Source organism: Callorhinus ursinus, unplaced genomic scaffold (genome assembly GCF_003265705.2).
Source record: "Callorhinus ursinus isolate GAN/ISIS: 27379988/994484 unplaced genomic scaffold, GSC_fseal_2.0 scaffold4, whole genome shotgun sequence".
Taxonomy (NCBI): domain Eukaryota; kingdom Metazoa; phylum Chordata; class Mammalia; order Carnivora; family Otariidae; genus Callorhinus; species Callorhinus ursinus.
The window spans coordinates 81,986,409-82,001,188 of NW_027397066.1; the positions used below are offsets into that span (position 1 = coordinate 81,986,409).

Genomic DNA, 14,780 nt, shown 5'->3' on the forward strand with positions numbered 1-14,780 from the left:
CTCTTTGTTTAGATTTTTATTTCCTGTTTTAAAATTAAAACAGTGTACTCATCTTAAAACTCAAAAATGAAACAAGTCACTTTTTCTGCAAAATAAGCTGACAATTCAGGAATTTTACAAAATATGTAAGGAAAGGGAAAAGTCTGACAAATCAGCGTTATTATATATATATGTATTATAATGTAGAAGTACTTGTGTCACATCACTGTTTTTGTAATGTAGTAAAACTTTTAATCTGCAGAAAGGGTTTTTTCCAATTAATGAATATTATGAATTACAGAGCAGTTGAAGATAAACACAATATATTGAAGATAAATACTTATATGATATAGATAAATATAAATATATAGCAAATTTATAATATTTTCACATATGAATATATATAACACTCCAAGTGGCTGCTAAACATATTGCCTAGGAAAAATATCAGTAGATTTGCTTTAAAAAAATTTCTGTAATAACATTAATTATTTGTAAATGTATCAAAGCTCAAGAACTTCTAAAATATGTATTTGAAAATTTCTATATATTATATTCTCTGTTAAGTTGGTTTATGAACATTCTTTATGGATAAGTCAAACTATAATTCAATTTCCAATGACCTATCAAAAATTTCAGATGAACAGCATCTGAAATATTGAGGCTCTACTCTGGGTTGGTTGCCTGTGGTAGTCTGATTGGCCTGAAAGACTGGGGGGCATGACTTGAAACCGCTTCTACAAAGCAACACATTTTTATTTAGACTGCATATTTTGGAGGTGGCCAAATCTTTCCATGTCACCTCTAGGTACCAAAATTTTACCTCGAATAATAGCTTACGTAAAAATATAGACATTTGTAAGATTGTACCTCTCATAAGCTCCCTCGTTCCATTTCTGCACACACTTCATAAGGCTGTCTTGAAAGGACACAGCGCCTTTTCACTGACGTGATCTTTATATGGGTTTTAGATTTGTATATAGACATTTGAGTAAATACACTGAAGAATATGAAGTAGGTAATCAGAGCCCAGAATGGCAGAGACTGGCTTATTGTTTTCCAAACCCATTTCTTCTTCCTGAGCATTCCACTAGAACTCCTGCTCCCTTGCCAGGAGGGTTGGCCATGTGATGGATTCTTGTCAAGGGGTGGAAGTAGAATGTGTCATTTCTACATCAAGTCTTCTAAAATGTGAGTGTGCCTTCTCCACTCTCTTTTTCTGTATTTGAGGGCTGTACACAAGGCAGGAAACTCCAAAGAAAGAGAGGATTTTAGATTCTCAAGACTGATCATACAAAAGACCACCTGCCAACTTGAAACACCAGACCAACACTTTTATTGTGTTGTCACCACAATTTTGTTTGTTTCTTACAACAGTTAGCCTTCTTTATACGCCTAGCTTACAGCTACAAAACAATCAATTGTAAAGAAACGTGTTTTTGAGAGACCTATACCTCTGTGGCCCATTGTTATTAGAACACTCCTCTCATTTGCTAAAACTATACAATAGAAAGAGTTTTGGCAAACATTCCCTACTAAAGAATTCTTGTTTCCATTATTCCCTACTTTTAAAAAAGACTGTGCATTGAAAAATACAAAATAACTTATGCACAGGTTATTTATTGTGGCAGTGTTTGTAATAGCAAAAGACTGGAAATAACCCAGATTATCATTAACAGAGAACAAATCAATAAACTGATACATCGACATAATGAAGTAAGATGGAGCTGTAAAAAGGAATAAAGAAAGGAACGCCTGGATGGCTCAGTCAGTTAAGCGTCTGCCTTCAGCTCAGGTCATGATCCCAGGGTCCTGGAATCGAGTCCCACATCGGGCTCCTTGCTCGGTGGGGAGTTGCTTCTCCCTCTGCCTGCCACTCCTCCTGCTTGTACTCTCACACTCTATCTCTCTCTCTGACAAATAAATAAGTAAAATCTTAAAAAAAAAAAGGAATAAAGAAAATCTTTACACACTGAAATATGATGATCTTCCAAATAAAGGAAAGAAATAAAGTGCAGAATATGGTATCTAGTATGTTATGTTTTGTGGAAAAGTTTGCATATTTGCTCATATGTGCAAAAAAGAAACAATAGTGAATAGACTAAAAATTAATAAAAATTATTATAGTGAGAAGGAGGGAAGAAAAAACAGGGATGGAAGCAAAACTTGTTTCACAATTTTTACCTTGGGGTGTTATAAATATTTTTATATAATTAAAAAACTCTAATAAGCAATCTGTAAATATTGAAACAAACTGAATTAAATAAACCTAACTGGATATTAAGTTGATGCCATATTCTTTTTTTTTTTTTAAAGATTTTCTTTATTTATGAGGGAGCAAGAAAGAGAGAGGAGGATCAGAGAGAGAAGGACTCCAGGCTGAGTGCGGAGCCTGATGAGGGGCTCAATCCCAGGACCCTGAGATCATGACTTGAGCCGAAACCAAGAGTTGGCTCTTCAAGAAAAAGACTTAGAAGCAATGACAAGCCAATAGCAGTAAATATCCCTAGTGGCAAGATCCTGGTTTCTAAATACCATTTTCCACTTAAAGGAATCTTTGGAGAAATGGCTGACTCCATACCTAGGGCAGAAAATGTACATGATGAACTTATGACATTATATTGTCCCAGAAAGTAAGGACACCATCAAAGACTAGAGATCCCTGCAAAAATAACACTGAAAAAGTTAGAAAAGTCTCCCACCGGCCAAAATGGGGTAATTTGAACATCAAAAGAATAATGACCATAAGTTTAAGTCAAACACATTAAATTTAGAAAAAGAAATGAGTTCAAATTAAAGAGAAAAAAAGAGTGAGGAGAGAGAATAGATAGAGGAGAAGGTGAAAGAGAAAGGAAGGGTAGGAGGAAAGGAGAAAGAGAAAAGAAAATTCACTGGATGCCACTGGAAGTGTCTACAGCACCAACTCATTAATTTGATAATTGAAGGTGAAAAAGAGAACATTTATCTTGCTGCTATTCTATGAATTACATTTCAGTTTATACTGAACTAGTTGATGAGGACAAAATTCCTTTTTTTTTTTAAAGATTTTTATTTATTTATTTGAGAAAGAGAGCAAGTAAGAGCACAAGCAGGGTGAGGAGCAGAGGGAGAAGCAGACTCCCCACTGAGCAGGGAGCCCGATGCGGGACTCCATCCCAGGACCCAGGTGCCCCTGGGGACAAAATTCTTCTAAACAGAAGAATTCAAGCTGATAAACACAGAAGAAATAATAGAATTAGAAATAAAATCTCATTTGCAACCTTCGCATCAATTCTTCAAAGGTCATCAATCTACGGTAAAACCACTGAAGATTGAGAGTCATACTATTTCTAAGTTTATGTGGAATATTCTTTTAAAAGAATACTTTATAGATGGGGCTGTGTAATTCACTTCATATCTATTCAAGTGCTTAGGCTATTGGAAATCAAAGAAGAACAATAGACAGGCAATGCAAGGGAGCGTTAGCCAAAGGTAGGATGTGGGAAATTGACCTGGTTTTCTTGGTAAGAAAATAGTATTGATCAGAGAGGAAGGAGAAGAGAGAGGTTGAGAGAGAGACAAGACAGCTGCTTTAGACTAACAGATTTTAAATTCTTTAAAAAGAATTTTTAGGGTCACCTGGGTGGCACAGTTGGTTAAGCATCTTCTTTCAGCACAGGTCATGATCCCAGGGTCCTGGGATCAAGTCCCACGTCAGGCTCCCTGCTCAGTGGGGAGCCTGCTTCTCCCTCTACCTGCCGCTCCCCCTCCTTGTGCTCTTTCACCCTCTGACAAATAAATAAATAAAATCTTTAAAAAAAAAAAAGAATGTTCAAATTCTTTTAAAAAGAATTAAGAGACAGAATAAACCAATAAAATGTGTTGAACCTTGTTTGGGAGCTGATGTCTTTTAATTTTTTTCCTAAAGTGTTTAGCTAATGGAAATTTGAATATGAACTTATCATTAATATTCAGGAATTACTGTTAATGTTATTAGATAAAATAATAGCATTTGGTTATGTAAGAAAATGCCCCCTATGTTATTATTTTAAAAGATGCACACAAATACTGAGGAGACAGACGAAATGATTTCTGGAATTTATTTTCAAATGTTCCAACCAAAAAATGATTTTTAAAGTGTAGGAGAGAGAAACAATGCAGCAAAGTATTGATGATTGTTAAAACTGAGTCTGTTTTGAAAATTTCAGGAGAAGTTCAAAAAGTTTCTTTAAAAGGTGATGAAACTGCTACAAATGGTATCTTTGTGTGGAAGAGGAAAAAAATAGTAAGCCTTGCTTTGCAGTCACGCCGTTTGCTCCTTGCTTCAGGCCCTAACTATGTTTTGCATCATAGCTTTGCCCTTTAAAGTTTTTTTTAATAAAGGGCAACCCCAATATGTGATTTGAACAAACCAGGCTGGCTTCTCAGCCACTCTGGTTTTACCATGTAAAGGATATTTTCTTGTTTGAGGTTGCACTTAGCCAAATTTAACAGATAAGCTCATCTATATGAAGGTTTTTGTTGTTAATTTTGTTTTGCTCTAGCTATGCTAAAATAACACAGAGGGAACTTGTACAAGAGGTCACAGGGTACCAATATAGGCCACATAAAGGAAGGAGCAATAAAGCAGTAGTGGGGGGGAAAAAAAGGAAAATTGAATTCAGACAACGTGGACTTGACCCTGATACTTCCCGGCTAAAAGACATTTTGTTAAATCACCCTCTGAGTATTGGCACTTCTCTTGGGCAAAATGAGAATGGTAACAGGGCTGTTGTAAAGATTTCTTGAGCTACGTGAGGTACTTTTTCAACTCTAGAGCATCATACAAGATAAAACATTACTAGCACAGAGAATGGATCCAGCAATATTTCACATGACCATTGTCACTTTACAAAAGTGAAACATTATATGGATTTTTAGAAAATTTTTTAAAAGATTTATTATTTATTTATTTTTAAAAGATTTTATTTATTTGTTTGACAGAGAGAGACACAGCGAGAGAAGGAACACAAGCAGGGGGAGTGGGAGAGGGAGAAGCAGGCCTCCTGCTGAGCAGGGAGCCCAATGCAGGGCTCCATACCAGGACCCTGAGACCATGACCCGAGCCGAAGGCAGTCGCTTAACCGACTGAGCCACCCAGGTGCCCCTTATTATTTATTTTAGAGAGAGAGAGAGCTATAGAACACAGAACGGGCAGAGGGAGAGGGAGAGAGAATCTCAAGCAGACTCCACACTTAGCACGGAGCCCAACTCCGGGCTGAATCTCACCCACCCTGAGATCATGACCTAAGCCAAAACCAAAAGTCAGAGACTTAACTGACTATTCCACGGAGGTACCCCAAAACATTATATCGATTTTTAAAAATAAATCAAATAAACAAACTGAAAATTTCCATTAAAAATACCAGGGTAAAGAAATTAATTTCACAATGCAGATCATTACCTCAGTTTTACTGTGTCAGGCCTTATCTCTGATCAAATTTCTTGTGTGTGTTTTATTTCAGCACCTAATACAGTTGTAACTCTTAAAAAACTTATAGGTAAATTTAGTACCATACAGAGGAACAACAGGAGGCATTAAGTGTGACTTAGATTGTTTTCAGTAATTTATAATTTCAATTTGCAGTCAATACTCAGTGTTGCTAACCCTAGAATGCAGCTTTTCTCTAAACTGTTTAAGGCACGTAAACAACCTGCATTAATGAAAAGTTGTTCTTTCGATATAATTTTGGGTCCTGAAAAGAGAACTGAAGAAAACGTGCTTTCCCCCTACCCTCTCTTCAGAAAAAGAGGCCACATGAAAGAACAGGCGTATCTCTTTAAGTAATTAATGGCTTAAGGGCAACAAATAAGAAAAGTGATCTTTTTCCTAATACACAGCAATAAGAAACACATTTCATTGGACTCTAGGGTTCCTCTCAGTAGAGGGATTAGGTCAGCCTAACAAACACCGAGTTCCACATTGGCTTTTTACTTTGTGCCTGCTAAGCCTCATTTCATTATAGTGATGTTAGACCTTCTTTGGTTAAGCTGTTACTCCATTTCTTCCGGTGAAATGATAGAGAAAACACATATTCCTGTGGCTACTGTTAGCACTTCCAGCACCTTTAACAACTCGCTCTTCCACATTCCCTCACCCTCACTTTTCCCTACTCTTAACTATCTTTCAACCCAGATCAACCGCTTTCCATTAAAATAGTTATTTACTTATTTTTGAAAAAGCTAAACTTTTACATGTTTCAACATTTGAAAGGTAAAAAAAAAATAAGTTATGTAGTGAAAATTCTCTCTCCCACTCCTGTCCCTCAATTACCCAGAAATATGTTTTCTCCAAATTTCCTTGATTGCCTGCTTTTATTCACATTGCTTCCTCTATCTGAAATGTCTTTCAAACATCTTTCAATTTTTGTTCTTCACTTCTTCAAAATGTAGTTCAATACTCTCCTTTAATGAGCTTTCCCTGAACCATCACCTCTAAAATTGATCCCTTATTTTCCTGATTCTGCACAACTGAATATGGTTTTTACCTTAATTCTTTTTTTATTCATTTTTAAAATTATGTTGTTTTACCTTAATTCTTAAAAATATGCTTAAAAAATAAAAAATGCTTAAAATTGCTAATGTTCCTAAATTATTTTCATATTTCCTGAACAGATTTCTCTTTCTCTTTCTTTCTCTCTCTCCTCCCCTCTCCTCCCCTCCCTGCCTCGCCTCTCCTCGCCTCTCCTCTCCTTCTCTTTTTTCTTTTCTTTCAGAATGAGCGGTGGGGAGGGGCCAGAGGGAGAGAGAAAAAGCAAACTCCCTGCTGAGCAGGAAGCCCGATTCGGGACTCCATTCCAGGACCTGGAGATCATGACCTGAGCCAAAGGCAGCTGCTTAACCGACTGAGCCACACAGGTGCCCCAGATTTGAGATTTCTGAACGGCTTACAGATTGATAGTTTCCTTAAAAGCAAGAAATGACTCCTATTTCTTTTGTTTTCTATATAGCAGGTAGTCTGGACTCATGCAAATAATTGATGCTGAATACCCTCTCTATCCTCAAAAACCTTATCAGGTAATTCTTAAAATTTGCTGCTATGAGAATCACCTGGGGAAGTTTGGAAACTCATAATGTCCTGGCTTCACCCTAACCAATTAAATCAGAATCTCTGGGGGTGGGATCTAAGCATAAGCCCTATTTAAAACTCACCAGATGACTCCAACTTGCAGCTAAATTTAAGAATCAGTAACCTAACCCACCTCCATGCCCTCGATCTCGGACTATGACCTCATTTCATAAAAACATGACTTTGCTACCAACGTCAAACGTGCCCCCTTTCCTGCATTCATCCCCATTTCTGCTTCCTTTCTCTTGGGTACAGAGTTCCTCTTCCTCCCACAGGCTTCCTTCCAACAGCCATATTTTCTTTGCTCTCCTTCACTGAAAACCTTCTCATAAGGCTTTGCTATGCAGATGGTTGTCTTTTTTTTTTTTTTTACCTCCAAGTCACTCTTCAACTTACTTATATCTGGCTTTCTTTCCCATCAGACGTGCAAAAATGGTCTTGTTGGTGTTACTTGTCATGTTGCCAAATCCAAGGGTCAGTTTTCTGCCTTCTCATTTCTTAGCAGCAGGATCCATTTGTTGGAAATCCTGTCTTTTCTTGATTTCCAGGACACCACATGGTTGCTCTCCTCTCCTTCTACTGCCTCTTGTCTACATGACTTCAGGATGGCGGTTTCCCACTGCTTGATCCTAAGCCCTCTTTGTCGTCATACACCTCCATGTACCACTTGTGTTTAGAGATGATTTCAGATAGTAAATGGTTGAAATGTTTTTTCTTTTACCTTAACAGATAAGTATTTCTTTTTAGTGTTATTAGAAAAGACTACAACCTACAAATCAAACTCACTTTAACACTATAAACTGAAAGAGGATGAGTTTAAATAGCAAATCATATGGCAAACTTCATAAAACATTCTTTACACATCTCTTTTCTTTTTTTTCCCCCTGAGTGTCTTCTCCAGATTACAGATGCCCTTGCTCTCTCCAAAATCCTCCATCCACTGCTAGGTCTCCTTTTTCCTATATAGCCTTTTCCCTAAGCATACACTCCAGCTTCTGGTCTCCATTTTCCCCCTCCCCACTGGTCTTCAGCAGAAACACATCCTGCTGATGAGCTTCTGTATACTGGGGATCAAACCTGCTAGTTTTATGAGAAGTTAGGGTTCGCCTAAAAGGGAAGTCTTCAAAATAGAGAATATGTACATTGAAGGAAGCCATGGGAAATTTGTTTGATATGGAAGAGATATTCTGGGAAGAAAGAGATTATTGAATAGAGTCTGTCTCACATATGTTTTTACTACCTAAGTAGTAATTCACATTTAGGAATGTTGGTACACTTTAGGAACAGGGGAGTCTCAAAAGCACCTGCATCAGGATCAAAGCTGTCATATTTGTCACCAATTCATTTATTTAATGGGATGAAGCATTGTCAATATGTAACTAATTATTAAAGCTGCATCTCTAAGATTTTAATTGAGTAGTGCTGATATAATAAATCTATTTTCTAATAGTTTTGTTAAAGTCTTTTAAACTTGTAATACAGGTCTGACATGATATATTTAATAATTCTAGTATCTATAGGTTATATTTATCAGATTGTAATAAAGCTCCAACAAATACACGGTTTCTTTATTCATTTATATAATGACTTTTTAATACATCAGCCCTAGCATTTGTGGAAGTTCATATACTACATCCCTGAATATTTACATGTCAAAAATTAAGCCAGCATTGTTAAATAAAATATGTTTTATCTGCCTACATGACACAATTACTTTTATAGTGACAAAAATTTTTAAATGTGAAGAGTTATGTTATTTTTATGTAACTCCAAGTTAGAAAATGTAAAGCTTGACTGATTTTAATTATGGTCGTCATGTGTGACCTTCTGTTGATGGCCCAGGGATGTTTGGAGAGTATAAAGTAAAGGCAAATGGAATTAATAAATTATATATTTATTCTGTAAGAATTGTTTTTCTTGCTTTCATTTTAGAAAAATCACTAGGTTATGATATTCTCATTTACTAGGTGTTGACATTATGCTAAATTAGACATTTTTGATTCATTAAAACTTTTCAATGGTTTTTAGAATTAATTTTAACTGGGCAAAGCTTCACTCAGCTGAGGTAAAAACATCTGGATTTTTAATACAATTCTTAAAGCAATAAGATTTGGTAATGAATTATGAATTCTACATATCATCTTCAATCATTATAACGGGTTCACATGTGGTTAATTATTGTTACCCTGTAAGATTTTACAAAATATTTAAGATTTCATTGCTGTCATCTATATTGCAATTTATACGGTCTCTTAAAGCAATATCTAAATCTGTATAGTGATATGAAGAATTGCTAGCATACTTGACTGATGCTATATTCAATTGTAATATGAATTATATAGTGTTGAAAAGAGTTCTTCAGCTACCATATGCAATTGAGAGTATCATGCTAGTTTATGAGTATTTCTGGAACCACAACTGGGACACACACACAAAAGCAAAAGGAGCGGACACTAAGCATTCCCAGGAAACAATATTTTGTTATTCAAGAAACTATTATTGCATCGGCCTGGTTTCAGAATTGCTTTGTAGATATGCGATGTTGTCTATAAGTAGCCCTATTTCTGAACAAAAAAGTATATTTCTATGGCATAAGAAACAAAGCCAAACCTTTAGTTTAAGTTGTATGGTAGGGGAGAAATGAGGATGTTCCAAAATATCACAGATATTTGAGACAGTGAATTAAAAATACATATCTATTCACCAATAAGGTTTTAAGTTGCCATAAATTATTGATATTCATTTGTAATTAAGTGACATATTTTGGAACTTTAAATATGTATAATGGTGCCAAATTTCTATGACTCAATCATATATTCAACAGCTGTTTTCAATACAAGTGAAATTCATAAATATTAGGCAAAATATTGACTTAATGAAGAGTGGTTGTGGAATATTAAGAAATAATTAATATCCAGGAATTAGTATATGTGGACAATTATGTGGCAAAATCTGAATATAAGCAGGATGTATTTTTTTTTAATTTTTTAAGTTTTATTTTGTTGTGGTAAGAACTCAACATAAGATCTACCCTCTTTACTGGTTTTAAGAGTATAATACAATAAGCACAATGTTGTACACCAGATCTCTAGACCTTAATTCATCTCGTTTATCGGAAACTTTATACCTGTTGATTTCCAACTCTTCATTTTCTCTTGGCCTCTTCCCCTGATCATCACTGCTCTTCTGCTTCTATGAGGTTGACTATTTTAGATACTTCGTGTAAGTGGAATTGTGCAGTATTTGTCCGGTGACTGCCTTGTTTCACTTTCCATAATGATCCCCAGGTTCATCCCTGTTGTTGCAAATGGTAAGATTACCTTCTTTTTTAAGGCTACTTGAGTAATATTCTATTGTATGTATATACCACATTTTCTTTATGCATTTATTCATCCATGTGCAAGATATGAATGATTTTAAATGAACCACAAGTTAATATGTGAGATATTTTATTACACAGTTGTGAGATCTATTTTATTGCTTTATTGATATGTATTCATGTTTACTTTTGGAGTTTCTTTTTAAATTAGAAGTTGGGATGAGGGAATTAATTGAGTTTTAAGGATCCTTAACCCCTTACCTTATTGAACATAGTTAGACCTAAACTTAATGGAACAAAATGCCTTTGGGGGTTTTGATGACCAAAGAACCATCAATATATAGAGTAAAAATAGAACCTGTCTCTGAACAACCAACTACATTCAGTAACTTAATGAATATTTATCGAATACCCAACATAACAGTCACTGTTCTAGACACTGTCTTGCAACAGTGAACAAAAACAGAGTCCTGCCTTCAGAGAACTCACATCTAATAATGGGATGGAGCGGGGGTGCAGACACAGATGGAGAACAAACAAATAAGTTATATCAATGTTTAAGGAATATGTACAGTGAAGAAAAATCGGAATAGGGGCATAAGGTGTGCTGGTTGGAGGTTGCAGTTTTAAAAAGGATTGTCGGGGAAGGCCTCCCTGAGAAGATGACATTTAGGTCATTAAAGAGGCATGAAAATACACACACACACACACACACACACACATTTAAAAAATATAAACTCAAACTTACAGAAAAGTTAAAAGTACAATACAAAGAATTCTTTTTTTCCCTGAACCATTGGACAGTAAGTAGCTGACCTGATATCCATTACCTCCAAATACTTTGGGGCATATTCTTTAAGAACAAGGACATTTTCCTGCATAACCACAATATAACCATCAAAATCAAGAAATCACCATTCTTACATCACTACCATCAAATCCACATAAAGTACATAGACCCCATTCAAGCTTCTCCATTTGTCCCAATTATGTCCTTTATTGTAAAAGGATCCAGTTCAGAATCATGGATTGCATTGAGTTGCCTTATCTTTTTCATCTTGGGTCTAGAATAAGCCATCAACCTTTTTTGAAATTTCATGACTCTGACAGTTTTTAATATTACAGATCACTTACTTTGTAAAATGCCTCTCAGTTTGAATTTGTCTGATCTTTCCTCGTGAGTACATTCAGATTTTGCATCTGGGGTAGGAATATCATAGAAATCATGCTCTTTTCTTCTCATTGCATTCTATCTAGTGGCTCATGACTTTAATTTGTCCCATTATTGATGCTATTAACTTGAATAACTTAAGGTATAATCTGCCATGTTTCTCCTCTGTGAAGTTATTCCTTTTCTTTTTGTAATTAATACATGTTTTGTGGAGAGGTACTTCAAAATGGATTCTCATCCTATTTCTCATTAAACTTTTTATTTATTCATTTATTTGTCTGGCTGTATCTATCTATCTATCTAATTATTGATTGAATCCATGATTTCCTATTTAATCAGTGCATTATAATTTTTACTACCATTATTTACTACTGTTCTCAATGGTCCCAGATTTGGCTGGTAGGAGCCTTTTCAAGCTGATGCTGGTGTGTTTTCGACATGCCTCTATCATTCTGGAACATTCTCTTGTTTGGGGACACAAGATACCCAGCCTCATTTTTTAAAAAATTTTTAATTTGAGTCTAGTTAACACACAATGTTGCATTAGTTTCAGGGGTGCAACATAGTGGTTAAACTTCTCAATATGTTATGCTGTGCTCACCATAAGTGTAGGTACCAGCTGTCACCGTACAATGCTATTACATTATTACTAACTATATTCCTTATGCTGTGCGCTTTATTCCCATGACTTATTCCATAACTGGAACCCATGCTCATCTTGTGCTTTGTTGATCCTTTCTCTGAAATCAGTCATTTCTTCAAGGAGCCTTTGTTCCTTTTAGTGGAGACTAATGGATAAGCCGTGATCTAGGTGTTTGATGAGCTCAATGCCACTGGGGACACAGATGAAGATGGGGGTGGTTACTGCTCCAAGGCCTTATTAGTGCTAAGAGGTAAGGAATATATGTATGTGTACACACATATGCATGCACACACATAGATACATTTACAACTGCTCTAATTTCACATCCATCTATAAGTACTGAAAATGATGAGTTTAATCAATACCTTTGATTAATCTCTAATACCTATCAAACAACAATACCTAATCAAACAACACAGATTTCATTTTAGTTTTCTCCCTTCTTTTTTTTCAGTGAGTTAAGCATATGTTTATTCCCATATGCTTCTACCCATAAGTTTACAAACCTAAATGAATGAAGATGCTACTTGAAAGACACATTATACACAGGGTAGGTTCAATAAGTTAATAGTTTTCTCCCTTTTTATGTCTATTTGATCTACCTGCTGCAACCCCTCCCCACTGTAGAAGCTTCCCTATCCCACCTGCATGCTTAGGTCTTGATTTCCCAAACTGGGCTATTCATATGCACCTTCCTCACTCAGGTTCTTATATACCATTCCAGGTCACCCTACTTGCATACATGATCTACCCCCTCCCCCAGCCCTTGTGCTCTAACACTCTGCACTGGGCCTTTCCTTGCATGATGCCCTCTTTGTTCTGCTTGACACCTCAAGCTGGGCTTTCTCCCATGTGGACTCTCTTAATCTACTCCATCTCTGAATCCCCATTCCAAGATGTCCCCGTGGATGGACACCCTCCTCAGGCTCTGAGGCATGCATGAGGCAGTATGGGCTGCCTCCCCAGGTTGATGTCCTCCTCACTCTGCTCAGGCTCTGATTCTCCACCGCACACATGTCCTCTGTGTAACACCTTCCTTACCCTGCTCAGGCTCTAATATCCTCCCTCCATCCCACCCCATTTGAAAGCCCTCCTTATCCAGCCTTCTTTCTGACATCTGATGCCATGTTGCTCTCACTCAAGCATGTCATGCTCACTCTTTTGGGCTCTAAGTCCCCACACCAGGGTCCCATCCCTGTATGGAGGCCTTCCTTACTCCACTTGGGAGCTAACTTCTCCTTCCAGGTCCTTTTTGCTGAATGGGTACCCTCCTCAGCCTTCTCACACTCTGATACCATGAATTGGACAATCTCCTTCCCAATGTGGATGCCCTTCTTATTCCTTGTGGGCTCTGATACCTCATGCAATCCAGCCCATTTGTGTGGATTTCTGCCTCGATCTGTTCACCTAATGTCTTTAAGACTGAGTTGTTCAGAAAGACAAAGGGGAATAGAAGGGAAAGAGCCGGTGAAGAGAAGAGGATGGAGAAAAGAAGTTTGAGTAATCATTTTTTAATAAACAAAAAATAATACATGTACATTATGGCTCCATGCTGTCTTAGTTCATTTGCTACAACAAAATACCACAGACTAGATGGTTCATAAAAAAACCAAACATTTATTTCTCCCAGTTCTGGAGGCTGGAAGTCTGAGATCAGGGTACCTACATCATCAGGCCCTGTTGAGGGCTATGGACTGCCAATTTCTCACTGTGTTCTCCTCACATGGTAGAAAGGAATGAAGGATCTCTCTGGAGCCTCTTTTAAAAGGACACTGATCCCACTCACCAGGGCTCTGCCTTCATGACCCATAGCCTCCCATGACCCATCTCCCAAAGTCTCCACTTCCTAATAGCATTTATCTTAGGGATTAGGATTTCAACATATGAATTTGGGAGGAACACAAACATTCAAAACATAGCACATGCCAATCTGGAATTAGCTTTCAATTTGAACCAGACTTCAACTTTTGTTTTTAAGTCCCTGAGGAAAATAGTTGCTATAAACCTCAATCTTCTGCTCTAAAAAGGAGGATTGAAGTTACCCTAAGGCCACAGGACTAACATTTTCATGTAAAATTAAGTTAGTGATTTAGGAAGCCTTAGACCACATGTCTAATGAAATAGGGGTATGAGGGAGGATGAGGTAAACCTGAATCACTGAAAAGTCATGTTTACTAACAAGTAAAGAATATGAGACAACAGTGTAGAAGCAGTCCACTAACAAATATTTATGGAGTTTCTACTAAGACATAGAGAATCACAATTGATCAATCTTTTTGTATTTCAACAGTCTCGTAGGATTTCCTTATGTAATAACACAGCAATTAATGTTAATAAAGCTGAATGAATCATCTATAAAAGGCAAAGTGAAGGTCCATTTACTTTGTTTTTAAAAGCAGAAAAGTACATTAGGACATTTCAAATTAGGACACATTAGGACATTTCAAAAAATGGCTGACAATTAAATTTTAGTTATCTGGAAAATTTACATGTGGAAAAACTCCATTTCACTTATCATTGGAAAGTAAAGTGCTACTGTTTGTGTCACAGACAATCCAAATTCAAGGTCCTACACTGTCAT

The 14,780-nt window shown here is 36.5% G+C and overlaps 1 long non-coding RNA gene across 1 annotated transcript in view; it reads left to right on the plus strand.

The window, feature by feature from the left end:
• Positions 1 to 14,780, plus strand: part of LOC141372639 (uncharacterized) — a 31,402-nt gene that overhangs the window by 3,012 nt on the left and 13,610 nt on the right. Inside the window, exons 2-4 of the long non-coding RNA XR_012377990.1 lie at positions 1,063 to 1,170; positions 6,714 to 6,855; positions 6,948 to 7,014. This is a non-coding gene — a long non-coding RNA (uncharacterized lncRNA). The remainder of the gene's footprint in view (positions 1 to 1,062; positions 1,171 to 6,713; positions 6,856 to 6,947; positions 7,015 to 14,780) is intronic.